The 26,461-nt window shown below is 37.5% G+C and overlaps 1 protein-coding gene across 19 annotated transcripts in view; it reads left to right on the top strand.

Annotated features, from left to right (window-relative positions):
* DTNA (dystrobrevin alpha) overlaps nt 1-26,461 on the top strand; it is a 484,963-nt gene that overhangs the window by 215,322 nt on the left and 243,180 nt on the right. The window contains exon 2 of one of the 19 annotated variants that reach the window (XM_078153432.1): nt 14,759-14,887. The exons of the other annotated variants lie outside the window; for them this stretch is intronic. The gene's annotated coding sequence lies outside the window, so the exon portion shown is untranslated. The remainder of the gene's footprint in view (nt 1-14,758; nt 14,888-26,461) is intronic. 19 annotated transcript variants of the gene reach the window in all.

The following is a 26,461-nucleotide window of genomic DNA, read 5'->3' as shown; positions in this document are numbered from 1 at the left end:
TAGTTTTCCCACTACACAGTCTTGCCAGCTAAGTTGCCTATCTTCCCAGTCTCCTTGCATAACAATAAGATCAATGAGATCTCGGTCTTGACAGAGCAAAAGCTGGTTAATAAGAAATTTCTCCCATGTCTAACTTTTAATTTAAATGTTATCAAAATTCTTGTCAGCAAGCAAAAGTTGTAAGTTGTACAGGCAGACTAAATAAGGGGGAAAGTGAGTCCTTTTTTGGGATGGCTTCCACATTCAAAACAATCAGAGAAAAGCAGCTTGGAAGGATTGGGGGTTTCAATCCAAATTCTCCTACTTAATACTTGTGTGATGTTCGTTGATTCACTATTTTTCTGAGGCTCATTTTTCTCATCTATAAAATGGGGGTAGGGATGGAGTAGAACATCTTTAAGGTCCTTTCCAGGTCACAATCAAAGTTATAAACTATGTACTTCAGTGATGAAGGGCAAATAGGTCCCTCTAAATAGGTATGATCATCAAATGTCTTCCTCTAGATGTCTTCCTTTACCTCCAAACCAAGGGGATTTTTAACAGAACTCTTCTCATTTGGTAATTGTTATGACCCACTGTTAATACAGATTAAAAATCTGCCTTAATCTTTTTTCTCCCCAGGATGGAAAAAAGGATTTTAAAGTGTTTACATTAGGCCTTGTTAAGAACCGTCTCAACATACCACACTGAAATGCCTAATTAACAGAGACAACCTGATGAATTCGGCAGACTCATAAGATCAAAGTACAGGAAAGTAGTTCTGAACATCTGGGAAGCAAGAAGAGAGGCTAACCAAGAGAGGCACAGTGGATAGAGCCAGTCTTGGAGTCAAGAGGACCTGAGTTCAAATCCAGCCTCAGACACTTACTAGCTATGTAACTTTGGGCAAGTCAACCCCAATTGCCTCAAAAAGTAGAAGAGAGGGTGACCTATAGGAATTTTTAAAAAGCCAAATAAGGCTTAATTCATATTTTCTAGAGCAGGCGTGGGGAACCTGCCACCTCAGAGGCCATATGCAGCCCTCTATATCCTCAAGTGCAGCCCTTTGAATCCAAACTTCGCAGAACAAATCCTCTTAATAAAAGGATTTGCTCTGTAAAACTTGGACTAAAGGCTGTACCCAAGGACCTTGAAGGCTGTAGATTCCCCACCCCTGTTCTAGAGCATGTTCAAAGTACCTTCACTAAAGTCTTACTCTGGTGTGTCATCTTGACATGTGGGTGATCCTGGGTTGTGGGAGATCATTCTAGTAGGATGCTATCTTTGGAGGGCCCTAAAATGATGAAAGCTTCTAATACTGACTTGGCATTAGACTATATACTCTCTGAAGATAGGCCTATGTAAGTTTGGAGGTTATTAGACACTAGGTAGTGCATTTTTTTGGACATGGTAACTTTTGTGTCCAAAGTGTCTATTTGAGATATAGAAAGATTATGATCTGCATTGATGGAAAGACTAAATACACAAGTGAAATCATACATTTCCCAAAGTATTCAGGTACATCTAAGCTGAGTTGGCTTCTAACCTGAATGTAGCTTTAGCTAATGCACTTTTTTTTTTTTGCAGTTGGGGTTAAGTCACTTGCCCAGGGTCACACAGATAGTAAAAGTATCAAATGTTTGGTCTGAAGCCAGATTTGAACTCTGGTCCTCATGACTTCAGGGCGGGTGCTCCATGCACTGCCCCACCTAGCTGCCCCTGCTAATGTGCTTTCATCCTCAAACTAGGTGACACCTTTGGTTTCTTTTCTTTCTTTCTTTTTTTTTTTTTATAAATTTATTTATTTATTTTTAGTTTTCAACATTCACTTCCATAAGATTTTGAGTTCCGAATTTTCTCCCCATCTCTCCCCTCCCCCCACCCCAAGACAGCATGTAAATTGATATAGGCTCAACATATACATTCATATTAAACCTATTTTCACATTAGTCATATTGTAAGTAAGAATTAGAACAAATGGGAGAAACCACGAGAAAGAAGAAACAAAAAAGAGAGAGAGAGAGAGAGCAAATAATATGCTTCCATCTGCATTCAGACTCCATAGCTCTTTTTCTGGATGTGGACAGCATTTTCCATCATGAGTTTTTTGGAGTTGTCTTAGATCCTTGCATTGCTAAGAAGAGATAAGTCTAACAAAGTTAGTCATCGCACAATGTGGCTGTTACTGTATGCAATGTTCTCCTGGTTCTACTCGCTTCAGTCAACATCAGTTTATATAAGTCTTTCCAGGTTTTTCTGAAGTCTGCCTGCTCATCATTTCTTATGCCACAATAGTATTCTGTTATAGTCATACCACACCTTGTTCAGCCATTTTCCAACTGATGGGCATCCCCTCAATTTCCAATTTTTTGCCACCACAAAAAGAGTTGCTATAAATATTTTTATACATGTGGGTCCTTTTCCCATTTGCATGATCTCTTTGGGAAACAGACCTAGAAGTGGTATTGCTGGGTCAACGGGTATGGACAGTTTTATAGACCTTTGTGCCTAGTTCCAAATTGCTCTCTAGAATAGTTGGGTCAGTTCATAACTCGTGCATTAGTGTTCCAATTTTCCCACATCTCCAACATTTATCATTTTCCTGTTTTGTCATGTTAGCTAATCTAATCAATGTGATGTGGTACCTCAAAATTGTTTTGATTTGCATTTCTCTAATCAATAGTGATTTAGAGCATTTTTATATGACTATAATTAGCTTTAATTTCTTCATCTGAAAACTGCCTGTTGATATCCTTTGACCATTTATCAATTGGGGAATGACTTGTATTCTTATAAATTTAACTCAGTTCTCTAAAAATTAGAAATGAGACCTTTATCAGAGACACTGGTAGTAAAATTTTCTTTCCCAGTTTTCTACTTTCCTCTTAATCTTGGTTTCATTGGCTTTGTTTGTACAAAAACTTTTCAATTTAATGCAATCAAAACTATCCATTTGTATTTCATAATGTTCTTTATCTTTTGTTTGGTCATAAATCCTTGTGTCCTCCATAAATCTGACAAGTAAACTATTCCTTGCTCTCCCAGCTTGCTTATAGTATCAGCCTTTATATCTAAATCATGTACCCATTTTGAGTTTATTTTGGTATATGGTATAAGATGTTGATCTATGCCTAGTTTCTGCCATACTATTTTCCAGTTTTCCCAGCAGTTTTTGTCAAATAGTAACTTCTTATCCCAGAATCTGGGGCTTTGGATTTATCACACAGCAGATTACTATAGTCATTGACTTGTCTTGTGTACCTAACTTATTCCACTGTTCCACCACTCTATTTCTTAGCCAATACCAAGTGGTTTTGATCATTGCTGCTTTATAATACAATTTAAGATATGGTATGGCTAGGTCACTTTCCCTTGTATTTCTTTTCATTAATTTCCTTGATATTCTGGACCTTTTGCTCTTCCAGATGAATTTTGTTGCTATTTTTTCTAGCTCTATAAAGTGATTTTTTGGTAGTTTGATTGGTATGGCACTGAATAAGTAAATTAGCTTAGGTAGAATTGTCATTGGTGTCACATTAGCTCACCCTACCCATGAGCAACTGATGTTTTTCCAATTATTTAGATCTGACTTTATTTGTGTGAAAAGTGTTTTGTAATTGTGTTCATACAGTTTCTGGTTTTGTTTTGGCAGGTATACTCCCAAATATTTCATAATGTCTACAGTAACTTTAAATGGAATTTCTCTTTCTCTCTCCTGCTGTTGGTGGTTTCTGTCTTAAGATGTGATTTGTACAAGTCATCCACATGTACTTTTAGTGAGATGGAAAAAAGTACAACGCTCTCCGCAGCCCTTTGAAAGTTATTATGCCATATTACATCTACAAATACTCCAGCAGAAGCAGAGTAGCACATTAAGGGTAAGGGAACATTCCCAGAATTAAGATGCTTCTATCTCTTTGCAGGTTTAGACAGAAGCATTTTGTCTAGGAAAACACCCACTCATTTATATTTTTTCCCATAAATATTTATCCTGGAGAAACAAGATACACTTGGCCAGAAAAAAATGTAGAGATCTTTTGAATCTGGTTTCCATGACAAAGAGTTTATAGCTGAAATGGAGTTCAAGGAACTGTCGTGTTTACGTGTGGTGATATATAATAAGAACAAAATCTATAATTGAATTTTGTACACTTTAGAGAAGAATATATATGTCACATTTTTAAGTGGAATTTGTGTTCAACACACATAATTCAGAGTATACATGTAACATGAGAGTTGTGGATATTCTTTGTAGGCAAATGATCATTTCATTGTTGTCTATCATGTTCCAGAATTTAGAGGTCGATTTTCTAATTGTCTATTGCTACAAAATCTTGAATATATTATCATCACATTTAAAAGAGTCATGTTTGCTAGGTTTTGCTTTTCTGATGTTATCACAGAAAGACTTTACAGATGTAGTTCTCCCATCTGACAATATATTCTTTTCTGTTCTTAGCATCATAGATTTAAAGATAGATAGAAACTTAGGGATATTATTCAATACCATTCCTCATATTCCAAATGAAGAAATATAGTCCAGTCCAATCCAATCCAATCTTGTCTATGCCAATAAGCATTTATTAAGTGTCTCCTACTATTGCTAGCTCCAGGCATGTAAAGTCAAAATGAATCTATTCCAATTGACACTCTGCATGATTCTGTGAAAAACAGTTCCTGCTCTCAAGGAAGCATTCTACTGGGAGTAGACAAAGGAATTTATCCCAGGAAAACAATTAGTAAATAGAAGGGCCAGAATTAAAAGCTGGACCCACTGACTTCTAATCCATCATTCTTTCCAATCCATCAAGCTATAACTCTTCTTTTCAAATGTGTAGAAGACTCTCTAAAGACTATAAGTCACAAAGAAGGGGGCAATTTGCATTTAATACAGGGAGTTGCCTTACCAGGAGAATTCTGTATACCAATGAAATTCAGTCCAATGCTATCCCCATATAATATAAAAAGGGAAAGAGATAAGTACGCATGTGCCAAGCACTGTGCTAAGAGCTTTTTACAAATATTGTCTCATTTGATCCTCACAATAACCTTACAAGCTCAGTTTTGCAGTTTTATAGTTGAGGAATCAAAGACAGGCAGAGGTAAAGTGACTTGCCCAGCATCACACAGCTAGTTAAATGTCTGTGGCATAATTTGAACTCAGGTCTTCCTGACCCTAGGTCCAGCACTCTCTTCACTTGCAATAGCTAGCTACCTCCAAATACAGAACTATATGAGCAAATAGTAAATCATGTCATCATATTTTTCCATAAAGTTAATGAAGACAGTTTGTCTTACCACCTGTTGATGGACATATTTTTATTTTAGTACTCAAAAGCAAATATCCTTCATTCTTTGACTTGCAACTAGTTGACCAATATGCTAGTGAGGAGAAAAGTTGAACTACAGCAAATATATATATATTTTTTAGCTGCAACAAAAATATATTAATCCTTCTGTCTTAAAATCATTTCCCTTTTGGGGAAAGAGCTTAAACCTTAGGTAAAGATCATTATTTTTGGGGCTGCTAGGTGGCACAGTGGATAGAGCACTGGCCCTGAAGTCAGGAGGACCTGAGTTCAAATCCAGCCTCAGACCAAACAATTGACACTTATTAGCTGTGTGACCCTGGGCAAGTCATTTAACCCCAATTGCCTTTTAAAAAAATCATTCTACAATTGGGCTAGACCTTAAATGTGATGTTTTAGTTAATTATTGTTTAAGTTTCATTCCTCAAAGGCCATTTCAGGGAGAAGATCTTGGACCTGAGAGAGCTAAAGTATAGACAAAGCCTATGGCAGTGAAAGATGCCTTGCAATTGTGTTGGCCTCCTCAGTTTATTTTTCTTTTGTAATTCCTTTTTTTTTTTAAAGCACATACTGTAAAAACTTCCTATGTGTTTCAGAAAGTTTAGGATGCCTGGTTTGCTCAAGCTGTAGATGTTTTGCAAAGAAATGAGCACTTCTGTGATAATGTCTAGGAATGTGGCAGAATTTGTCTTTGTAGGACTATTAAGTTTACATAAAATAATTAAGCATTCTATGAGTAAAAAGGGCAGCTAAGTGGTGAAGGAGATGGAGCCCTGGGCTTGGAATCAGGAAGACTCATCTTGATGAGTTCAGATCTGGCCTCAGATGCTTACTAGCTGTGTGACCCTGAGCAAGTCATTCAACCCTGTTTGCTTCAATTCCCTACCTACAAAATAATCTGGAGAAGGAAATGTCAAACCGCTCTAGTACATCTGCCAAGAAGACCCCAAATGGGGTCATGGAGAGGTGGACATGACTGAAAAATGACTTAACAACAACAAGAGTAAAAAGGGTTTAGAATTTTTTTCTGGTATGAGAAGAGTGATCAATTGTAATTAATATAGCCAAAATTTTTAAAAAATCAGCATTCAATAAATAAGGAAATTGTTCCCTTCTGCCGCTCACCCTACTCATAGTTTAGGTTCCAGGAATCAAGTAGCTAGCCACAAAATGTCATTATAAAATGCTTGCATTTTCCAGCTCTCCTAAATAAATAGTGACATATAACAGAAATAGATATACCAGCAGCCATAAGAAAATTCTGTTTGTGGACAGAATCCTGGCTTATCAAATTTGTGGATGACATTAAGCTGGAACAGGCAATGCAGTGGATGACAGAAAGCAGTTCCAAAAAAGATCCTAACAGGCTAGATGTGATGTATTGAATCTAGCAAAAATAGAACTGAAAAGGATTAAATACAAAGGCTTGTACTTCAATTAAAAAAAAAAGTACTTACACAAGGATGGACAGCCTGAGAAGAAGGGTTTTGTTTCTGTTTTGTTATGTTGTTGTGGACTGCGAGCTCGATATGAGTCAACAGTGTGAGTTGACTTCTCAAAAGAGGTTATGTCTTCTTAGGTAGCAGTAATAGATGTATATTATCCTGAATGAGATGAGGCTACATGTGGATTATCATATTCAGCTATGCACACTATGTGTTATGGGAGGGATGTTGATAATCCAAAGTAGGTCTGGACCAGGGGTTAATCTTACTATATGTTTTGCCAGGCTGGTGAAGCCAAAGGACTTCTCAGAATAATGTTTTCAAAGGCACAAAATAAAATACACAGGATTACAAAGAAAAACAATTATGTTATTGTTTTTCAATCATTTCAGTTGTCTTTGTGACCTCGTTTGGGGTTTTCTTGGCAAGGACACAGCCAGTAAGTGTCTGAGGACATTTTTGAACAGAATTTTTCTTTGTGGAACTATTAAGTATATATATATATATATATATATATATATATATATATATATATATATATATATATATATATATATATATATATAAATGTAAAATAATTAAGCATTTTATGAGAAAAAAGGGCAGCTAGGTGGCACAGTGGATAGAGCATTGGGCTTGGAATAAGGAAAACTCATCTTGATGCGTTCAAATCTGGCCTCAGACACTTAATAGCTGTGTGATCCTGGACAAGTTACTTAGCTCTGTTTGCCTCAGTTTCCTCATCTGTAAAATGAACTGGAGAAGGAAATGGCAAACTAGTATCTCTGCCAAGAAGACCCTAAATGGGGTCATAAAGAGTCAGACACAACTGAAATGACTGAACAACAACTTCCTGACTCTAGGCCTGGCACTCTATCCCTTGTGTCACCTAGGTGCTTGAAACCAATTATATTAAAATTCAATTATAAAAAGAAAAGGTCTCAGGCACAAGGTTAAGCTCCTCCCCATCCCCATCCTGACTCCTTTAGAGGAAGACAAACAATATGATGGGAGACTGAAACCACAATATACGAGGATCTGCTGAAGGTGGTTGGCATGTTGAGCCTTAAAAAGTGAAACATTAGAGAAAAAATGGTAGTTGTCTCCAAATATCTGCGTGGCTGCTCTGTAGAAGACAGATAATAAGATTTTTTACTGCTGCTTTCCAAAGGGAAAAACCAAGACTAATAAGTAGAAATTATAGGGAGGCAGATTTTTTTGTCTGCCTGAAGAAGAATTTCTGTCTGAAAATGGAATGGGCTACTTTTTGAAGTAACAAATTCCTTGTCACTGGAGGTGACTGAATGACAACTCAGGAACTTATTTAGTAGGTGGGATGCTCTAACTGCGTAGGAGTTGGAGTAAATGACCTGAAACCAAAGAATCATGTACTCATTTAGAGTTATAGGTATAGCAGAGTGATGTACTCATGTAGAGTTGGAATGGACTTCCAAAGTCGTTTTATCCAACCAACACCAAAAATTCTTTTAAAATTTTTAAAATTCATTTTAAATGTTTTTGTTATGAATTTTACAAATGCCAAATAAAATGAACATTTCCATATATAAATGAGAAAAGTAAAAGAACGTAAACCTGCAAGTTTCTATTATGTACAGCTTGCTTCTCCTTTTAAATTATATTCTTATACTTAAACATGTAATGAACTTAACATGTAACTTTCAAAGTTGTCCTTATTATCTGTTTTTCCTTCTGACCTTCCTTTTGTTCCCTTCCGTGACTTTTTTTTAAGTAACCCTAGAAATGCCAAGATGTGGCTACTCACCCCATATGTAGGATAAGTAAAAGTGAGGAACTGGTAGCTGGACAGATGACAGAGTCTTTGACAGTCATAGGGAAGTTTGGAAAAGAAACAGATTGCGGTGGGGGTAGAGAATGAGTTCTGTTTTGACTATATTGAGATTGAGATGCCTGCTATTAGGTCTTCTCAATTCTACCCTCTTCCCCCAGCAACTCATCCTTCAAACAGTTTCTAAGGTAATATTTTTAGGCATAAATATGATCACATTACTACTCTTCTCAAAAATCTACAGTGGATCTATTTTCCCTTCTGAGTAAATTTCAACCTCCTTTGCCTTGAATTCAAGTCTATCCACAGTTTGGTACAGCAACCTCATCATTTATGCCCTTTTACACTGCAAACAAACTGGCCTACTTTTTGCTCCCTGAACATGAATTGTATTTTCCCACCTTCTTGTTTATGCCAATACTGTTTTCTATACCTAAAATGTTATTTTCCAGCTCTTTGCCTATTTTTAATTTAATTTAAATTATTTTTAATAAATAATTTAATTATTTAATTTTAATTTAATTTAATTTAATAATTTTAAATAAATTTAAATTTATTTATTTAAATTCAAGTGCCATCCTCTCTAAGAAGGCTTCTCAAACCCTTCCACTCCTGGCTGATAACATTCTTCCCAAAATATCCCAGAAAATTTTACTTTTAAAATGTGATGATTTAGTCATCAGGTAGCTAGATTGCACACTGCTAGAGAGATTGGTAGGTACATGGATAGATAGATAGATACATAGACAGATAGATACACATATAGATGTAGATATAAATAGATGTATGTATATATACACATATATACTTATACAGACACACATATATATATACACATAAGTATATATATATGCTCCATTTGACAGATACTTTGCACAAACATTGCTATTGAATCTTAATTTCACCTAAAAGCTTGAGGTGAGAGGTTCAAATATTTCAACAAGTTGGTTATCTTTTTTCTGTTGATTAATAATCAAAATTTATTATATGAGTTCATGTGTCCTCATGATAATATTTAAAGTTTAGAGGAAAAAGTATTAAACTTCCTAAGATTTTAAATAAAGAGTAAGGGATAGCATTAACCTATGCCAGTATAAAAACACAGATTTCTTATAGAACTGGAAAGGACAATATATATTCTCTGAGTAATCTGGGGCTAAAGTTTCATGGTATAGGAGAGTGATGTAGCACAAATTAGGGTTAGGCAGTTTTCTGGAACCCAGTGGAAGACACAGAGCCTAATTTTTGCTGTTTCTTTCACTCTCCTTAGTGTGGAATGGGAAATTAGAAGAGGGTTTGGTAATTGCAACTTGGATTGGACACAGCTTTAGGAATGGCCACAAATAACGTCATGTGTTTGTTAAGTATGACTTCCCTATCACTGTAGAGGGTTCTGCCTTCCTTCCAGTTACTCAGGCTTGCAAACTTGTTGTCATCCTTGACTCCTCATTCTCACTTCCACTTATCCAATCCATTACCAGATCATTTAGCTTCTACCTTTACATCTCTCTTTACTCTGTCTTCTCTACACACAAATTGCCACTAACCTAATTCAGTCCATCATCACCTCTTATCTATACTGTTACAATAGCCTCCTAATTGGTCTCTCTACTTCAAGCATCTCCTCATTCCAATTCATCTTCCATTCAGCTGCCAAAGTGATTTTCAGAAAGTGCAAGTCTGACATGTCATCTCCCTTACCCAATAGATTCCAGTGGCTCACTGTCACTTCCTGGATCAAACATAAAGTCCTTTGGCTGGCATTTAAAATTCTTCAGAACCTGGCCTCTGTCTGCTTTTCCAGTTTTCTTATATTTTACTCCCATCTACATACTCTACAATCCATCCATACTGACCCTTTTTTTTTGTGAGGCAGTAGAGTTTAAGTGACTTGCCCAGGGTCATATAGCTAGTAAGTATCAAGTGTTTGAGGCCCAGTTTGAACTCAGGTTTTCTTGACTCTAGGGCTCTCTATTCCTTCAACATAATATTCCATCACCCAAACAGAGGATTTTATATTCGATCTTGGAGGTGAGAGGCAGCCACTGGAGTTTATGTGGGGGATGGAATGGGGTTGGGATGGGGGAGATATGATTGACTTGCACTTTAGGAAAATCACTTTTTCTGCTGAATGGAACATTGACTGGAGTGGAGAGAGCATTGTGGCAGGGAAACCAACCAGCAGGCTACTTCAAATAGTCCAGGCATGCAGAGGTGAAGTCCTACACTGGGGTGTGACAGAATCAGAGGAGGAAAGGAGCATATCAAAGAGATCTTACGAAGGTGAAATTCACAAGCCTTGGCAACAGATTGGAAATGGTGGGAAAATGGAAATGCAACATCAAGGGCAAGGAATGAGAAAAGGTAATTGGTGGCTTTGAAGAGTGCCAAAAGAGTGGTGGTATCAGATTGGAGACTGGAGAATGAATTGTTGGAAAGAAGTGGAGGCAGCATGTCTAAATTGTTCTGTCTAGAAGTTGAAAAGGGAATAAAGGAGAAGGAAAGAAATAGTATGGTAACTTGAGAGGATGGCACCAGCAAGGGGTTTGAGTTTTTGTTGTTCTTTTAATTTTTTAGATTGGGGGAGAGGAGACCTGAGCTTGACTGTGTAGAATGGACCACCGGATAAGGAGAGATTAAATATGATCCATAGGACAAGCTTCCGTTGGAGACAGAAGGATGGGATATCAGGATTTCAAGTAGAAGGGTTAGTCTTGGCAAAGAGGAAGGCAACCTAATACTCTGAGACCTGGGGCAAAGGAGGAGCTGGTGAGTGAAAATAAGGACGTTTTAAGTTGGAGGATGGGAGATCAGTAAAGCCCAGAATAGTTAGGCTGAATATTATTTTTTTTAAAAAGACAGAAAAAGGTAATCTGAGCAAAAAGGGAAGCCTATAACTGAAGGCTTCAAGACAGATGAAAAGGGTTGGAACAGCCTCTATGGGAGTGATGATAAGGAGTCAATTGGAGATAAATAGCAAGATTGCCAAGGCAGGTAGGTGGCAAAGTGCCAGACCTGATGTCAGGAACATTCATTTTCCTGAGTTCAAATCTGACCTCAAACACTTACTAGCTGTGTGACAACACCAACAATAGGATCCGATTGTCATTAAATAGCATGAATTTTCAACAGATCCACTCAGAACAGTTTGTGACTTTCTCCAGCTGCAGCTGCCAGTGGCTCACGAGTAGAAGTAGACAGCATTGATGGTGGTGGTATTGCTTTCTCTCTTATCAGGTTATTTATTATCTGTATCCATGCCTCAAGTTACTTATTTACTTATTCATAATACCAAATAGCTCCTTAGGAGCAGAGATATTTTAGAAAATTAGATCTCCAGCATGTAGAACAGTGTTTGGTGCATTTTAGGTACAAAAGAAATCCTTGTTGAATTGAACAGAATTCAATTGAATGAAGCAGTATATTTACTTTATCACGTGTTATTTAATTTCTTCTTCACCAGATTGTAAAACTAACACCATTTTCCCATAAGAGGAGTAAAAGAATTCTCCTGGTTTTATTGCTCCTCATTTGCACATGTGGAAATTTTGCCTTTCGAGTGTCAAATGCCAGGTTGGCTGAGAGTGGATAGAGAGAAAGGCTGTTGGGGAGATTCATGGTCACTTTGTTAAGCTGCCATTTTCAGGTTGAGGAAGAGTAAAAGCAATGGATATTCAATTCTATCTATCTATCTCTATCTATCTATCTATCTATCTATCTATCTATCTATCTATCTCTATATATCTATATCTATCTATCTATCTCTATCTATCTATCTATCTATCTATCTATCTATCTATCTATCTATCTATCTATCTGTAGTGGAAGGTAGAGGTTAGGGTGATGCTGCTACCAAATTAGACATGCTTTCAGTGAAGTCATGTGAAATAGATGGAAACTGGTACCATATCACTAGAACTGGAAGAGTTGGGGTAGAATCAACTATATAAGTGATATCATACACACTCATACACACACACACATACATACATACATACATACTCCTAATACAGTCTTGATTGAAAGCATGCTACAGGGAAAGATCAGACCAGAAGTAGCACATTATGAATTGTTTGTACTTTTTTTTCTTAATATCATAGCTTAGATGCAAATAAACTGAGGCCTGGGCAATAGTAAGGACTCTGTGACATCCCCTTTTCTATTCATTTCTCCCTTTTAGTGTTCCTTTCTCATCACCCATTCAGACACCCAGTGTCTTCATGATCTTTAACCCCTTGCACAAAACAAAAAATAGCCTTTTTAAACTTTTATTGAGTTTACTAAAAATAATTTTTATATCAATGTGATAATTTTCCCCAAGTTTTGTTTCTTATCCATAATTGTGGAATGCTGAGTTGTCTCTTCTTAAAAGAACATCAGGATACTAGGAGCAAAGGGGGGAGACATATTGTAAGTGTCAACATTGTATTTTAGGAGTAAGGAGAAATCCTACAAGGCATAAGACTGATTCTGAAGGTGAACTTGTTTCAAACATTTTAGGGTGATTTAATGGCTAGGTCAAAAGGGACAGTTGGTTCTGGGACCATTTCCTTATTTTCCCTTCCTCTTCCTCACCTGTCTCCTTTTTCCCAATCCTCCTTAAGCCTCCTTCTGCCCTTTTCCTCCTCATCCATCCCCAGGTTGACTCAGTTATTCCCTCAAGTCTGCTAGTACTTAAAACACCAAGCCCCCATGTAAGGGAAATGAGGATGGGGAGAGGCAGGACAGGGGACCAGGAACAGGACTGGATTAATGACGAGACTTTATGGATATAGTAGAGGGAACATCAGTCCCTGGGGAGGTCAAGCACAAGATATCTAAAATTCCTATAATGCAAGCTTCCCAGACCCTTGTCTTTTAATGTGGGTAATTGTTAGTGTGTTGTTGATGATAGTTAGAGTGTTATAATTGGCATTTAGAACTGAATGAGACCTTAAAGGCCATCTAAACCAACTCCAACATTTTATAGAAGTTGGAAAGCTAAAGCATCTTGCCCAAGGACACAGAGGTAATAATTAACAGAGCTAGGGTTCCAACCGATGTTTTCGATTCTAACCCTCAGATTCCTTTTTCACTTGATCAGGCTGCTTAGCACCTGGGAAAATTGTTGATATTAAAACATTTACAAATTCTGGGGCACTAAGAAGACACAAAGAGAAACACTTTGTATGACTAGTTTTGCTATGCGAAAGTAATGTTCACTGCCATAATTCATGAAACTTTTGGCCATTTATATCTAATTACCATGTAGCACAATGAGTGTGTATAACATTTCATGTACATGTACAACATATTTTCTTGCGGGAAATTAGAATGATAACAAAATATCTTCCTTTTACTTGAGTTTTTAAATACTAAGAACAGCACACTAAGAATCATAATACTTGACTTTGAAATAGTGATGCCTTCATTACTTGGCTGACCTTCAGCAATTCACTTCATTTCTCTCAGTCTCTGTGTCCTTACTTATTTATAATCAACACCTTGAACTAACTAAATGGTCCCTAAAATACCTTTAAGCTCTAACATTCTTAGATTCTATACTTAGTTGGTCAAAGTGGGGCAGTTAGGTGGCACAGTGGACAGAGCACCAGGCCTGGAGTCAGGAAGACCTCAGACACATTCTAGCTGTGTGACCCTGAGTCAGTCACTTAACCCTGTTTGCCTCAGTTTCCTCATCTGTAAAAATGAGCTGAAGAAGGAAAGGGCAAACCACTCCATTATATTTGCCAAGAAAACCCCAAATGGGCTCACAAAGTGTCAACATGACTTGAAAGAACTCAACAACAAAAACAGAAATAGCAAAGTAGAGAGGCAATGTGATGGAGTGGGAAACATACTATTCCTGCTAAACACAACGAGTTTGAGTCCTCATTCTGACACTTACTAGCCCTGAGACTTTGGGGAAGTAATTTCATCCCATTGAGCCTCAGTTTCCTCATCTGTAAAATGAAGACAATTTTACTCTCACTACTTAGCTCACAGCATTATATGAGGAAAAAATACTGTGTAAATGCAAGCTGTTGTGATTTTTGAGGTGATGCAAAACATATCCCAGTAGGCATAAGTCATTTTTACATTATACACACTGTACAAAAGTACAAAAATATAAGTTCCATTTGATCTAGAGCTGCTAAATTTGACTTGCTGTTTCTGTAAGTAAACAAGGCAGTGTGGGCTTGGCTAGCTAATTAGAAGTGTATTTTTCTCCATTACAGATAATTAGGATTTACCAGTCCCTGGATCAAGTGCTTGGAAAACTTTAAGTTCCATAGTCAGCTGCCATTTCAGAGAACAGAAAATATATGGTTTTGGAAAGTTCCTGCTGTGCCTTCATAGAGTTTTAGGTGAGTGTGTGTGTGAGAGAATTTAAGCGGGGCACTAGATTGTACCTCCTTAATGTTCTTTGTGTGAGAAGGATCAAAGTTTAAGACTAGTACTTCCTACTACTTCCTTTTGTAATTTTTTTTTCTTTTTTGAAGCCAGGTGGTAGACTATGGAGACCTTGACCTTGGCTTTGCTACTTATTAGCGATATGATCTTGGGCAAGTCATTTAACTACTCAGTTTTTTTCATTTGCAAAATGAGGATAACAGTGCATACCTTGGCTATTTCACAGGGTTCTTCTGAGAATCAAATGAGATTGTGTTTCTGAAAATACTTTGTAATTTGTAAACTACCATAGGAACATCAGGTGTTGATTGGTCTTTCTCCCAGTTCTCTTTATTACTTCTGCTGTTGGAATTCATCTGAATCCATGTTACAACCTGGAGTGTGCTGGAGCCAACTTATACTGGCTGGAGAGAGCTGATCATTAAATTTTCAGGGTGAACATTTGTACCTTAGAAATTATCAAATGCTACAAACAAGGGCTTTCTTTATTGTTTTGTTGTTTGCCTATAGATTTATAAAAGTGATGGAGAAAATGTTAATGGTGCAAATTAATGTTAAAAATTTGTTGTACTACTTAGAGACCTGCTTATTAAATATTTACCAGGATACCTCTGGTTTTAACTCCTGTGAAAAAATGTACCTTCTTCCCTAGGGCCTCTTTCTGATTACTATTAGATAAATTTCATAATATCATGATATTTAGGATTGTCCCAATATCCTTCATGTCAATACACATACCAATACATACATACATACATAGTTGTAATTAAGAGTGGCATAATGAATAGAGGGCTAGTGTTAGGGTCTGTGCAACCTGAATTGAAATCCTCCCTTAGGCAAGGATACAGAGCAAATCATTTAACATCTCATTACCTCAGGCAACTTTCTAAGAGTACGAATTGCAGAATAGTTACTGATCTACCTTAACTGAGGGGATTTCCTCACAGAAAATTTCATATACTGATGAAGTCACAGGTCTTGGGGAGAAAAAAAAAGAAGTAATGATTAAATATATTAAGAGTGAATGAGACAAGGTAATTTTTTTAATGGAAGAAGATCCAGATGGAAATTTTAGATCACAGTAGTGTTTATATCATTGACAGTTTTATGGACTCATAGATTCTCAGGCTAGAGAATATCTAACCCAAACCCTCATGCAAATAAGGAAAATGAATCCTAGAGAGGGGACTTGTCCAAGGTCACAAAATGAATAAGTGACATTCATGACTGACTTGAACCTGAGTCATGATTTCTTTTGAATATCAATCATCCATTCAATAAATACTCTTTTAACACAAGAACAATGCATTGTCAAATCTATATCAAATAAGATACCATTTTGAAAATCTAATATTTCTTGATGATAAAAATAAAATTTAAGGACAGTTTTACTTTTAGTTCTTGACATTGTCATTTTTTTGTGTGTGATTTACTTTATGTTATGTTTTTTACATGGAGAGATTTTTATTAATTTTTGTCCTAAGGACCTTAATGGGAAAAAAAAAAATTTAAACGAAAATCCTTAATTACCTTCCTATGGTAGTCAACATAGGAATAAGTAAACTGTTGATGTCAATGCTGCCTTAGGCTGGGACCTTGCATTAATTAATTTGACTGGTATCAGTAGAAGTTCTAAAAATAAAAGTTATTTTGCCATTAATTTCCATTTTGATTCTATTTTTTTCTACATATCTGCCTTGTATAAAACTCAAGTGTGGTTTATTTTGGGGGGGAGGACGAGGAGGGAATTGGGGGTAAGTGACTTGCCCATGGTCACACAGCTAGTAAGTATCACATGTCTGGTCGGAGACCAGATTTGAACTTAGATCCTCTTGACTCTGGGGCCCATGCTTTATCCACTGCACCACTTAGCTGCCCCTTCAAGTGTGGTTTATAATCAAGACTTTCTGATTCTAAACTTATATACTATCTTTTCAATTCCAATTGATCTCTTTTTCAGAGTAAATGCCTAGATTAGGACCAAGGCAGTAGTGACATAATTGTAACCAAGTCACACAATTTATTGGGCCTTAATTTTGCTAAATGAGGTAACATGAGGTAGTTAGATTAGATAATCTCTAAGTTTCTTTCCAGCTCTAACATTTTATAATGTCATGAAGTTAATCATAGAGTTGAGAGGCAGTATGATACAGTGGCTAGAGTGCTGGTCTTAGAATTAGGAAGACATAGATTTGAATCCCAGCCCTGACACTGTCTAGTTATTTGACTATGGACAGGAGATTGTTGTAGGTGAGAGAATTCCAACACCAGTTAAGTAAGAGGTGCTTGATATTAACTACCAAAAATGGAGGAGTTAACAAAGGGTTAGAACTGGAAAGTGGGAAGGAGGGCTGTCTAGCTCTCTCTGAGTCAAATCTTCAAAATGAGGACTTCTTTATTTCATGTAAAGTGTTATGAATTTCCAGAGACTCAGTCACACTTACATCCAAATGTAAATATTGAGTAATATATTAGGGGGAATGTTGGTGACCTGATGAATATATCTAGGCTGGTTGGTGGTGATGTTTCAGTTATATTTTTGAGTAATTTCAGAATGAGGTTGATTAATTGTCTCATAATTTGAAGGGTGTTTAAATTTAATTTACTATAACTGTGTGAAGCAAAGATGTTATAAACCAAAACATAGTGGTGATTTGCATACATTTAGAAGAATTTTGTCTAATGAAGATCCCCAGAGCTCAACTTAAGTGCCCTTTAAAATATGAGAAAATCATTGGCTACTGTTAAAATCATGTCTTGAGGATCAAATGAAAAGCCTGTATTCTTAGTCATTCTATCAGAAGTTCAGATACACTTTATTACTCTCTCTGTGTCTGTCTCTGTCTGTATATCTCTCTTTCTCTCTCTCTCTCTCTCTCTCTCTCTCTCTCTCTCTCTCTCTTTTGCAAAGAAAGGGGAGCAACTATGGCTTGCATTCCCTAAAGAAATAAATGTTACCTAGGATATAAATTGGAGGTTGTCTTTTTTTTAAGCCATAATTCTGTATTTTAGTATTCTTAAAATAATCTTGTTGGCTGCTCTTAATAGTAATGAAGACTTGTTATTGTTACAAATGTTAACATGAGTCAGTTTCGAATTTGCAAAAAAACATTCCCAGATATGATTTATTTTGTTTCTAGTTTTGTAGGTTGACATTTAGCACAACTCAATCTATTATGGAGACTCCCCCTTTAGTGATCTCCTATTTTTAGGGTGTCACTCATTCCAACATTCGTATTTAAATACAGAGCCTTTTGATTTCTTCGATTATGTATCTTCTCTCCACAGCTGAATGATCGATCATCCTTCTGTTAGTTATGGCTGTTTGCTACCCAAGATGCTTTATAAGCTGGCGTACTATTTAGCAAGGCTGCACTTCCTCTAATGAATACATGGTGTGTCATGAGAGAAGTGTCTGTCCTCTTTGACAAGTAAATACTTCATCATTGTTCTAGTATTCCCAATCTGCAGGAGTTCCTTAGTACTAATGAAGCATTTAACTTAATCATTTCTGCTCTTCACTGGGTTATTTGTGAGTGTAAGTGCCTGGCTACTTTATTTTTCTTTTATTTATGTGGATTTTATTCTTTTTACCCTCTTCCTCAGAGGTCAGCAGGGTTGCTCAACTGTCAGTTTTAGTGCATTTACATCTCAAACGGACATCGTGTTCCCATTGCCATTGGAAACAGAACATTACTGGGGGGAGGTGGGGAGTGCTGAACCTTTAATATCCAGTGTGGAATGCTCTCAGAGAACAAATAAGTTGCTTGATCATCAGACTTGCTGAGGCCTTTAACAGCTCTGTGGAAATCCTTTAGCATCCACAATGAGGAAACACAGAGCCAGCCATAGTCAGGGGTAGCCTGCCACCTTGATCGTATGATTTGAGGAGTTCCAAAATTCTCAACCGCCTAAACATATCCCTTTAGGTTTGTTTCTCTTAGGTGCTTCCAAAATCCCTTAAAATTTGCATTGTTTGAGATATGCTTTTGGGTAAAGGAACTGTATCTTCGGTTGAAAAATAAATATGTTACCTGGGAAGCATTACACGTGCACATGCATGTCTGGCTGGGGTGGCATAAGCCCTGACTGACAGATTTTTGTCAGGGAGAATAGCTACAGAATCAGATCATGAGTCGGGAAAGATAAGCACCCACAGAGTGCTGCAGGCTACCTGGAATGCTTCCGGATCCATGGGAAGAGAAACGTAGCACTGAAAGACTGAGACAAAATTGATGGTTACTTCTGAGAGAGCAGACTTCAAATCAGCCATGAAGGCTTCACTTAAAGACTTGGGTTCAAAATTCTTTAACTTTGTATTTATCCCAGTGCCCCCAATGAACTCTTTACTACTTGAAGTTGCAGAACGGTTGCTGATCTGCATTGCTGGAAGGAGTGAGGAATTTGCTACAAGGATGAAATCACAGGTCTGGGCAAAAACAAAAAAACTTACAGTGATGCTATATGGGTGTATATTATGAAATAGAAAGAATTATCTCAGAAGAGTCTAAATTTGCAGTGACATAACAATCATCTGTTAGTCAACAAGCATTTATTAAGTGCTTACTACATGCCAGGCTCTGGACTAAGCTTGGAGGGTGCACAGATTGGTGAAAACCTGGTCCCTGAACTTGAAAGTTTTATAAATGACATCATTATGTATAACCACATAAGGCAAAATGGACTGGTCATGGAATAAGAGCAAGAGGTGGCCCAACTGTTACAACAATATTCACAAAACCCATGGGGGAAGTGATTTTAATTTATGAAGAATTTGTGTAAAAGGAAGGACAAGAATCATACAGTATGAGATGGCATGCAGGGTGGAGGGAACTGTCATGGAGTAGATCCCAATATTGATGAGATTATGTTTTTTGTGGCACCAAAGTACAATAGCCATGGAGTATCCCGAGTATCTTCCCCTTTTCATAACCAAGGTATGTGTGTGTGTGTGTATACATGTTTATACATATATGTATTTATATTAGTATATATACACATACACATATATTTAATGGCATTAACTAGGCTATGGGGGGGAAGTAGAGTACATTTAAGGGATAGAACTTCATTGAAATCAGAAAGTTAAGGTGGTGTCTAAACTAAATAGTTTGCAGAAGGAAGCCAACTAGATGGTCAATTATACCTTTGTGTGATGCTATCAAAGGGCAGTGAACAAATAGAAGCAATAAAAAGAAAGTGGTGATGAGGAAGAGGAAGGCATTGAAACAGAGAGGTGAAAAAATGGTGAATTTGGGTCAGTAGCTAGAATAGAGAAAATAATCAGAAAGAAACCGTGGTAAAATTCAAAGTGCTTTGTGGCCACTCTATATAAAGTCTTGAAGGTGAAGCTCATTTCAATTTAAGGAAATAATTATTTGTTGGGTTAAAGGAAAGAATATGTGGCATGAAAGTGAATGAGGAAAAATATTTCCACAGTGATATTTTAAACTTAGAGAAATTAAAAAACATGAAGACAATGAAGCTGCTATTTTCAAGATAAGACTGGTCCAAGTTGGGAAAGGTCTACAAATATGGGAGTTCCCCAGGGTAACACATTTGTTCTTTGTTATAGGGATGCTTCTGCTATCCTTAAAAAAATGCTTACTTCTATTCAGCTAATATTTAGTAAGTCCTTGTGCAAGAGGCTATATACAAAGTGTGTATTAGGTGCTGTAGTTACAAAGACAAAAATATTCTTCAATCTCAAGGAGTTTGTGTTTTTATAGAGCAATAGAAAGACCCCATAGATGAGAACAGTACAAGATAGGAAATGAAAGGGGTAAAAGAGAGATCCAAATAAAGTGATATAGGAACATTTGAGGAGAGAGAGAGAACAATAACAATGGGGTGGAAGAGAGGGGAATGAATGTGGAACGCTTCCTAGAAAAAGTGGCGTCCGGGCTGAGTTGAGCTGAATGTTAAAGGTAGATTAGGATTCTGAATATATCGCTATTATTAAATGAGGAGGGAGTTCCCTGTAGCCATGAAGGGTGGTTTATGTAGATGCCAACAAGGAAGATGGAATTTTGAGTTCAAGGAATAGCCAAATGTCCAATTCACCTATAGCAGAGAATGCATTAATCAGAATAGAATGAAATAAGGCTGAAAAGGTAGATTGGAGCCAGATTTTGAAAGACCAAACCAAGGAGTTTATCCTAAAAAACAACAGAGAGCCACTGAAAGCTTTTGAGCAGGGAAACAGCATGGCTACGTGTGTGTGTTGTAATGATTGTTTTTTATTTTGTTTTGTTGCTAGGCAATGGGGTTAAGTGACTTGCCCAGGGTCACACAGCTAGTAAGTGTCCAATGTCTGAAGCCAGTTTTGAACTCAGGTCCTCCAGACTCCAGGGATAGTGCTCTATCCATTACACAACCTAGCTGTTCCTAGAATGATTATTTTGGCAATTAGAAGGATGGGAGAGGGAAGAGGCTGGGATCAAGCAAGGAAACTGTGGACATTACTATAGTCTGCAAGAGAGATATTAAGGACCTACAGTAGAGGCCGTATGAGCGGAGAGAGGGGAAGCATGTAAAAGGTGTTATGGTGGTGCAATCCATGGGATTGAATAACGGCAGAAGTGGTGAGGGACAGAAAAAAAAAAGGTCAAAGATGACTCTGAGGTTATAAACCTAGATGATTGGGTATGATTAAATACTTCTATTGTATAGTATTTTAAAATTAGCATAAATCCTCTATGAATATAGATGCTGTCTAAAATAGCCTTACTTGGATATCCTTCTGGTACCTCCAATTCAACTTGTCCAAAATCAAACTCATCAAACATCATAGAATTTTAAGCTAGAAGGGACTTTAGAGACTGTCTGGTCTAATCCTTCATATGAGGAAACTGAGGCCCAGAGGTGAAATGTAGTAAGAGGGCCAGGGTCATACAGGTAGCAAATTTTCATCCTCATTTCCCCAAACTTGTTTTACCTTCTGACTTTGCTGTTTCTATTCATAAGCCCCAGTCTCAAAATTTAACTTATCTTTTTCCCATATCAAAGACCTAATAATTCTACTGATTGGTCATTTCATCCATAGCTCTTAAATCTACACTCCTTTCCAGTCTCATGGAAGTCAAGTCAGTCGGTCAATAAATATTTATTAATTACCTGCCATATGCCTGGCACTTTGCTAAGCCCAGGAATACAAACAGGAAAAGACAGTCCCAGCCTTCAAGGAGCCTGCAATTTAATGAAGGAAAACAGCACTCAAAAGGAAGCTGAAAAGTGGGAGGTACAAGGTAATAATGGAAAAATGCAAAAGGATGCTAGTTGGATGGAAAATGAAGAGATGATTGGCCTGGGCTCTTTCTTTTAGTAAAGGATTTGGTAGAAGCTTATTACTCAGCCCTCCACTCAGAAGGGTAGATGGGACTGAAGTGTGAGTTGCTATTCAGTCGTTTCTGGTCACATCCAACTCTTCATGACCCTATTTGGGATTTTCTTGGCAAAGATGCTGGAGTCATTTGCCATTTCCCTCTCTGGTTCATTTTACAGCAGAGAAAAATGAGGCAAACAGGATTAAGTGACTTGCCCAAGGTCACACAATTAGTAGGTGTCTTTGGCCAGATTTGAACTCGTGAAGATGAGTCTTCCTGACTTCAGGTCCGGCACTATCCACTGTGCCACCTAGCTGTCTCACCTGGCATTTATTAAGCACTTAATAACTGCTTCTTAATTCACTGATTGATTCTGAACTTCACATAATAGAATAATATTTGAAATGTATCATATAGAAGGAAAGCTTAAATACCTAATAATTATGATGGGGAGCAAGCTACAGGGCCTATACACAAAGACTTTCCATATGGTAAAAGGTGCTAAAGTTTGTGTTCCAGTGGCATTACTTGTGATTATTAAGGATTGAGATATAAGTGGAGGTTCACTACTTTAGTGAGAAAAAAGGTGGGGGGAGCCTAAAGTACACATGTCCATCCTAAATATAAATCTTTCCCAGATGAATTTCTCCCTCCTTCAGATGAGTAGAATACTGTGGAGGTTTTCCATGCTCTATTTCTAATGGTATGTATGAGTTGTAGCATTCAAGCTTAGCTGTTTTTCAGTACAATTAGTCATCTACTTCCTGACAGATAGGTTCAGCCTTAATAATCCCTTACCTAATGACAAAGAAAATATTCTGTCAGGTCAGGACTGACTCCTCATTAAAACCCTGACACTCTCTCTCTCACCCTCCCCTCTTACCAGACTCAAGCTTCATGTGTCCTGACTGTAAAGTGTTCTAGTTGCCTAGTAACCAGGAGAGGTGTGTCAGAGAGCAAGAGAGGCTTGGATTAAGGAGGATTTGACAGTTTCAGGTGGGCCACAGAATACTCAGGTAGCCCTGAACCAGGAATTCCAGATGTTTTTAAATGGGCTATTAGGCCAGTAGTTCTCAGAAGATGCACATTCAGCTATCAAAATGCAAACAGGAATTTAATATAACTCATCCTGGGCTTTAAAGAAGGGCTCCAAAAGGAAAAGAAAGACCAAAGAGAATCCAAGAGACTAAGTCACTGATTTGTACGAAACACTTTTTTTTTTTCACTTTAGACATTGCTTTAATGACAGACTAGGTCACAAGGGCAGAATCATTAAAAAGTCACTATCAGGACCAGTTCTGGGAAGAAGTCCCCAATCCCTCCTCCTTGGGCTGGGGACAGAGTCATTCATGGCCCACAGGTTCTGAGTTCAATTGGGAAATGAGGGTTGGGGGAGGACAAAAACCCCAGCAGGACAACATCCTCATACTGAAAAAGGAGCCAGAAGAAACCAAACCCAAAGGGCCAAGACTGTTCTATCCTTCCCCCACATGGACAAATGCCCTGGGAAGGAGATAGTATATATGGTAACAAATGCCCAGCAGTGTACATACTCTCAAAGGGCTTTTCCAGATGCCTTTTTAAGTCAGATTGTTCAGTTTCCCTAGTGGAAAAAAATTTTCATTATTTACTCCAATCCTGCCTTTCTCAAATTGAGTATATAAAGAGCCTAAAGCTTATTCTTTTTTTTTTTTACATTCATTCTGAAGTACTATAATGGAAGAAAAGAAACCTAATAAACATTGGGCTATGACTAATGTAAGAAATATCTTTCCTTAAGAGGAAGCATCATCACTATAAAATGGTGAAATCCCCTCCTATATGATATAAAAACAATAGCACTTTTTAAAACAAGTTTTTATTTTACATAGAATAATGCTGACTTTTAAAACAATTCAGTCATATCACATGTAGAGAGAGTAAGATGGTGCCCTATCTATATGATTTGAGGATTTCCAAAAAGTTTGCCCCCCAGAATTTATCCATGGTGCCCTAAATACCTATATCATGATTGGAGGCAAAGTTTTCATCCAAAGAACTATCTCTAAGAGGCCTCTGCTGAAATGCAAACATGGTATTTTGAAAGGTTCACAAATTAAAACATTGTGACTCACTTTCACATTATCAGGGGCTGCTCTGTGGGTACATTTTGAAGTAGGTGAAGAGGAGGGTTGATGTCTAGAAACATGATACTGCAAAAGTAAGGCAAGCCTAGGTACGATCCTGTGATGAATGGCTTTTTGGAGTCAAGGAAGGCAGGAAGGCACTGGCTATCTGAGCCAATTGGACCCTCCTTAGGCAGTCTGGTGGCCCTTCACTCGCAGAGGCTTATCATACTAGTTCCACACTTAGGGTGGATATCTCATTGACTTTGGCTCTATTGCAACTCAGAACTCCTGAGCTCAAGCGATCTACCACCTATCAGCACAGACTGCTGCACCTGGCCAATTCTGGTATCATGTCAGAAAGTTCTTCCCAAATCTTACCTCCAAATGCCCTGCTATAATCATATAAAAAGTAATAAATAATATTTTTATAATGCAGTAAAATTTACAAAGCCTTTCCCCCAATAAGTCTGAGGAGATGGTGTACATTAATGCCTCCTTTCACACTATGTTTCAGTCAAATTGGCCTGGTTGCTGTTTTCCTTACACAGCATTATCCTGTCTCAATGTCTTTGTACGTTATACTTGTCTAACAGAGAGGGGACCTGCTACAGGCACTTAAAGACTGGGGTAATTACCCTTTCCCTCTCAAGGACAGAGATTCAGCCCTGTGTAAGCCTGGGCATCTAAATTAAGGGTCAGGTCCCTTTCCTCTCATTCTTTGGTTCTTTACACCCCAACCCCAGAGCCCTGTGGAAAATTACTTAAAATTTAGGTTTGGTTCCTGTCTGGGTCTTTCTTAAAGGGAAGAGTAGAAATTTACTCGATATACAGTGCAGCTTAGGATGACAGCCATTTATTTCTCTACAAAAACTGCTAAGCACAAAAGATTCATCAGCTCAGATTAACCAGAAAAAAGAGTAAACAAGAAGCAATAATTTGTACTACTATAAAATTCTACCTGTTGGTTGAGACTTGAACATCTGAACATTAAGGGTTTGCAAGACTGCAGAACAGGCATTTCACATTTCACCTTGTTAACTAACCAAACAATTGCCTTGAAGTCCATGTCTTTTGGTAAGCTAGGCTAGAAATTAGTCAATTAATAGTCAATAAATATTTATTGAGTGCCTACTATGTGCCAGGTACTGTGCTTATTAGGCTTATTCTCTAGTCAGCGATCACCTTCTTCTCCAAGAAGTGTTGCAGTAGAAATAGAGAGGGTACCTTCCTGAACTCCTAAGATGGCCCATTTATGCTAGAAATGTCCATCTCAGGATCACTGCTCAATCACCTATGATCAGGCAAAGAAACACAATACCATACGGAAGCGGCCTTCAGAAGACCAAGCCCAGGCTGACTCATCTAAGCCCACATATGTGGTTTAACTTTCATGTGTCTTAGCTGGCATGTTCTCTGAGTTTTGCTGTATGCTTTTTCTGCTACAGTGGGAGGAAGGAATCAGACCCTCCAGACTTCTCCAGGAAAAGGTTCAAAGAATCCTTCTATATTCAGCAAATGAGAAGAGAAGAGAAACCTAGAGTAGTTTCATTCCTTTTTAAACACCCACTGAGTCAGCAGATCTTCCTAATCAGCAGCCAATAAGGGGGTATTATTCATCATCTCAAAGAACCCAGCACATTGAGCCACACACTTCCCAGGAATGCCAGGAATCTGACAGAGGAGCTCTGGGGAACACTTCTTTGAATGGTTCCTTCAGATGTCTGCCCAGCATGTGCCATGAGGTTCAATCACTCAGATGCTTAGAATAATCCCTTCCCTCTCCACTTCTGGGAATATCTAGCTGTCCTCAAATCTTCAGCTAAGTGCTACCAGTGAAATGAGGCTTTTCCTCATTCTCCCCAGTTGTTAATGCTCTCTGCTCAAATTGTGTTTATTATATCTATAGTATATGTAATATATGCATATATAATTGTTCTATGTATATATTATCCTCCTTAATCCCCAAATGAATTCCTTGAAGACGACTGTTTGATATGCTATTTTTCATATTCTAAGGTCCTAGAACAGATGCTTGCACAAAATAGATCACTCAGACAGTAAACAATTATTAAGCTCCTACTGTGTACCAGGCTTT

Source organism: Phascolarctos cinereus, unplaced genomic scaffold, assembly GCF_003287225.1.
Source record: "Phascolarctos cinereus isolate Bilbo 61053 unplaced genomic scaffold, phaCin_HiC Scaffold_4;HRSCAF=312, whole genome shotgun sequence".
In the NCBI taxonomy this organism is placed as follows: domain Eukaryota; kingdom Metazoa; phylum Chordata; class Mammalia; order Diprotodontia; family Phascolarctidae; genus Phascolarctos; species Phascolarctos cinereus.
The sequence above is the reverse complement of the archived record's forward strand: the minus strand, read 5'-3'. Positions and strand labels throughout refer to the sequence as shown.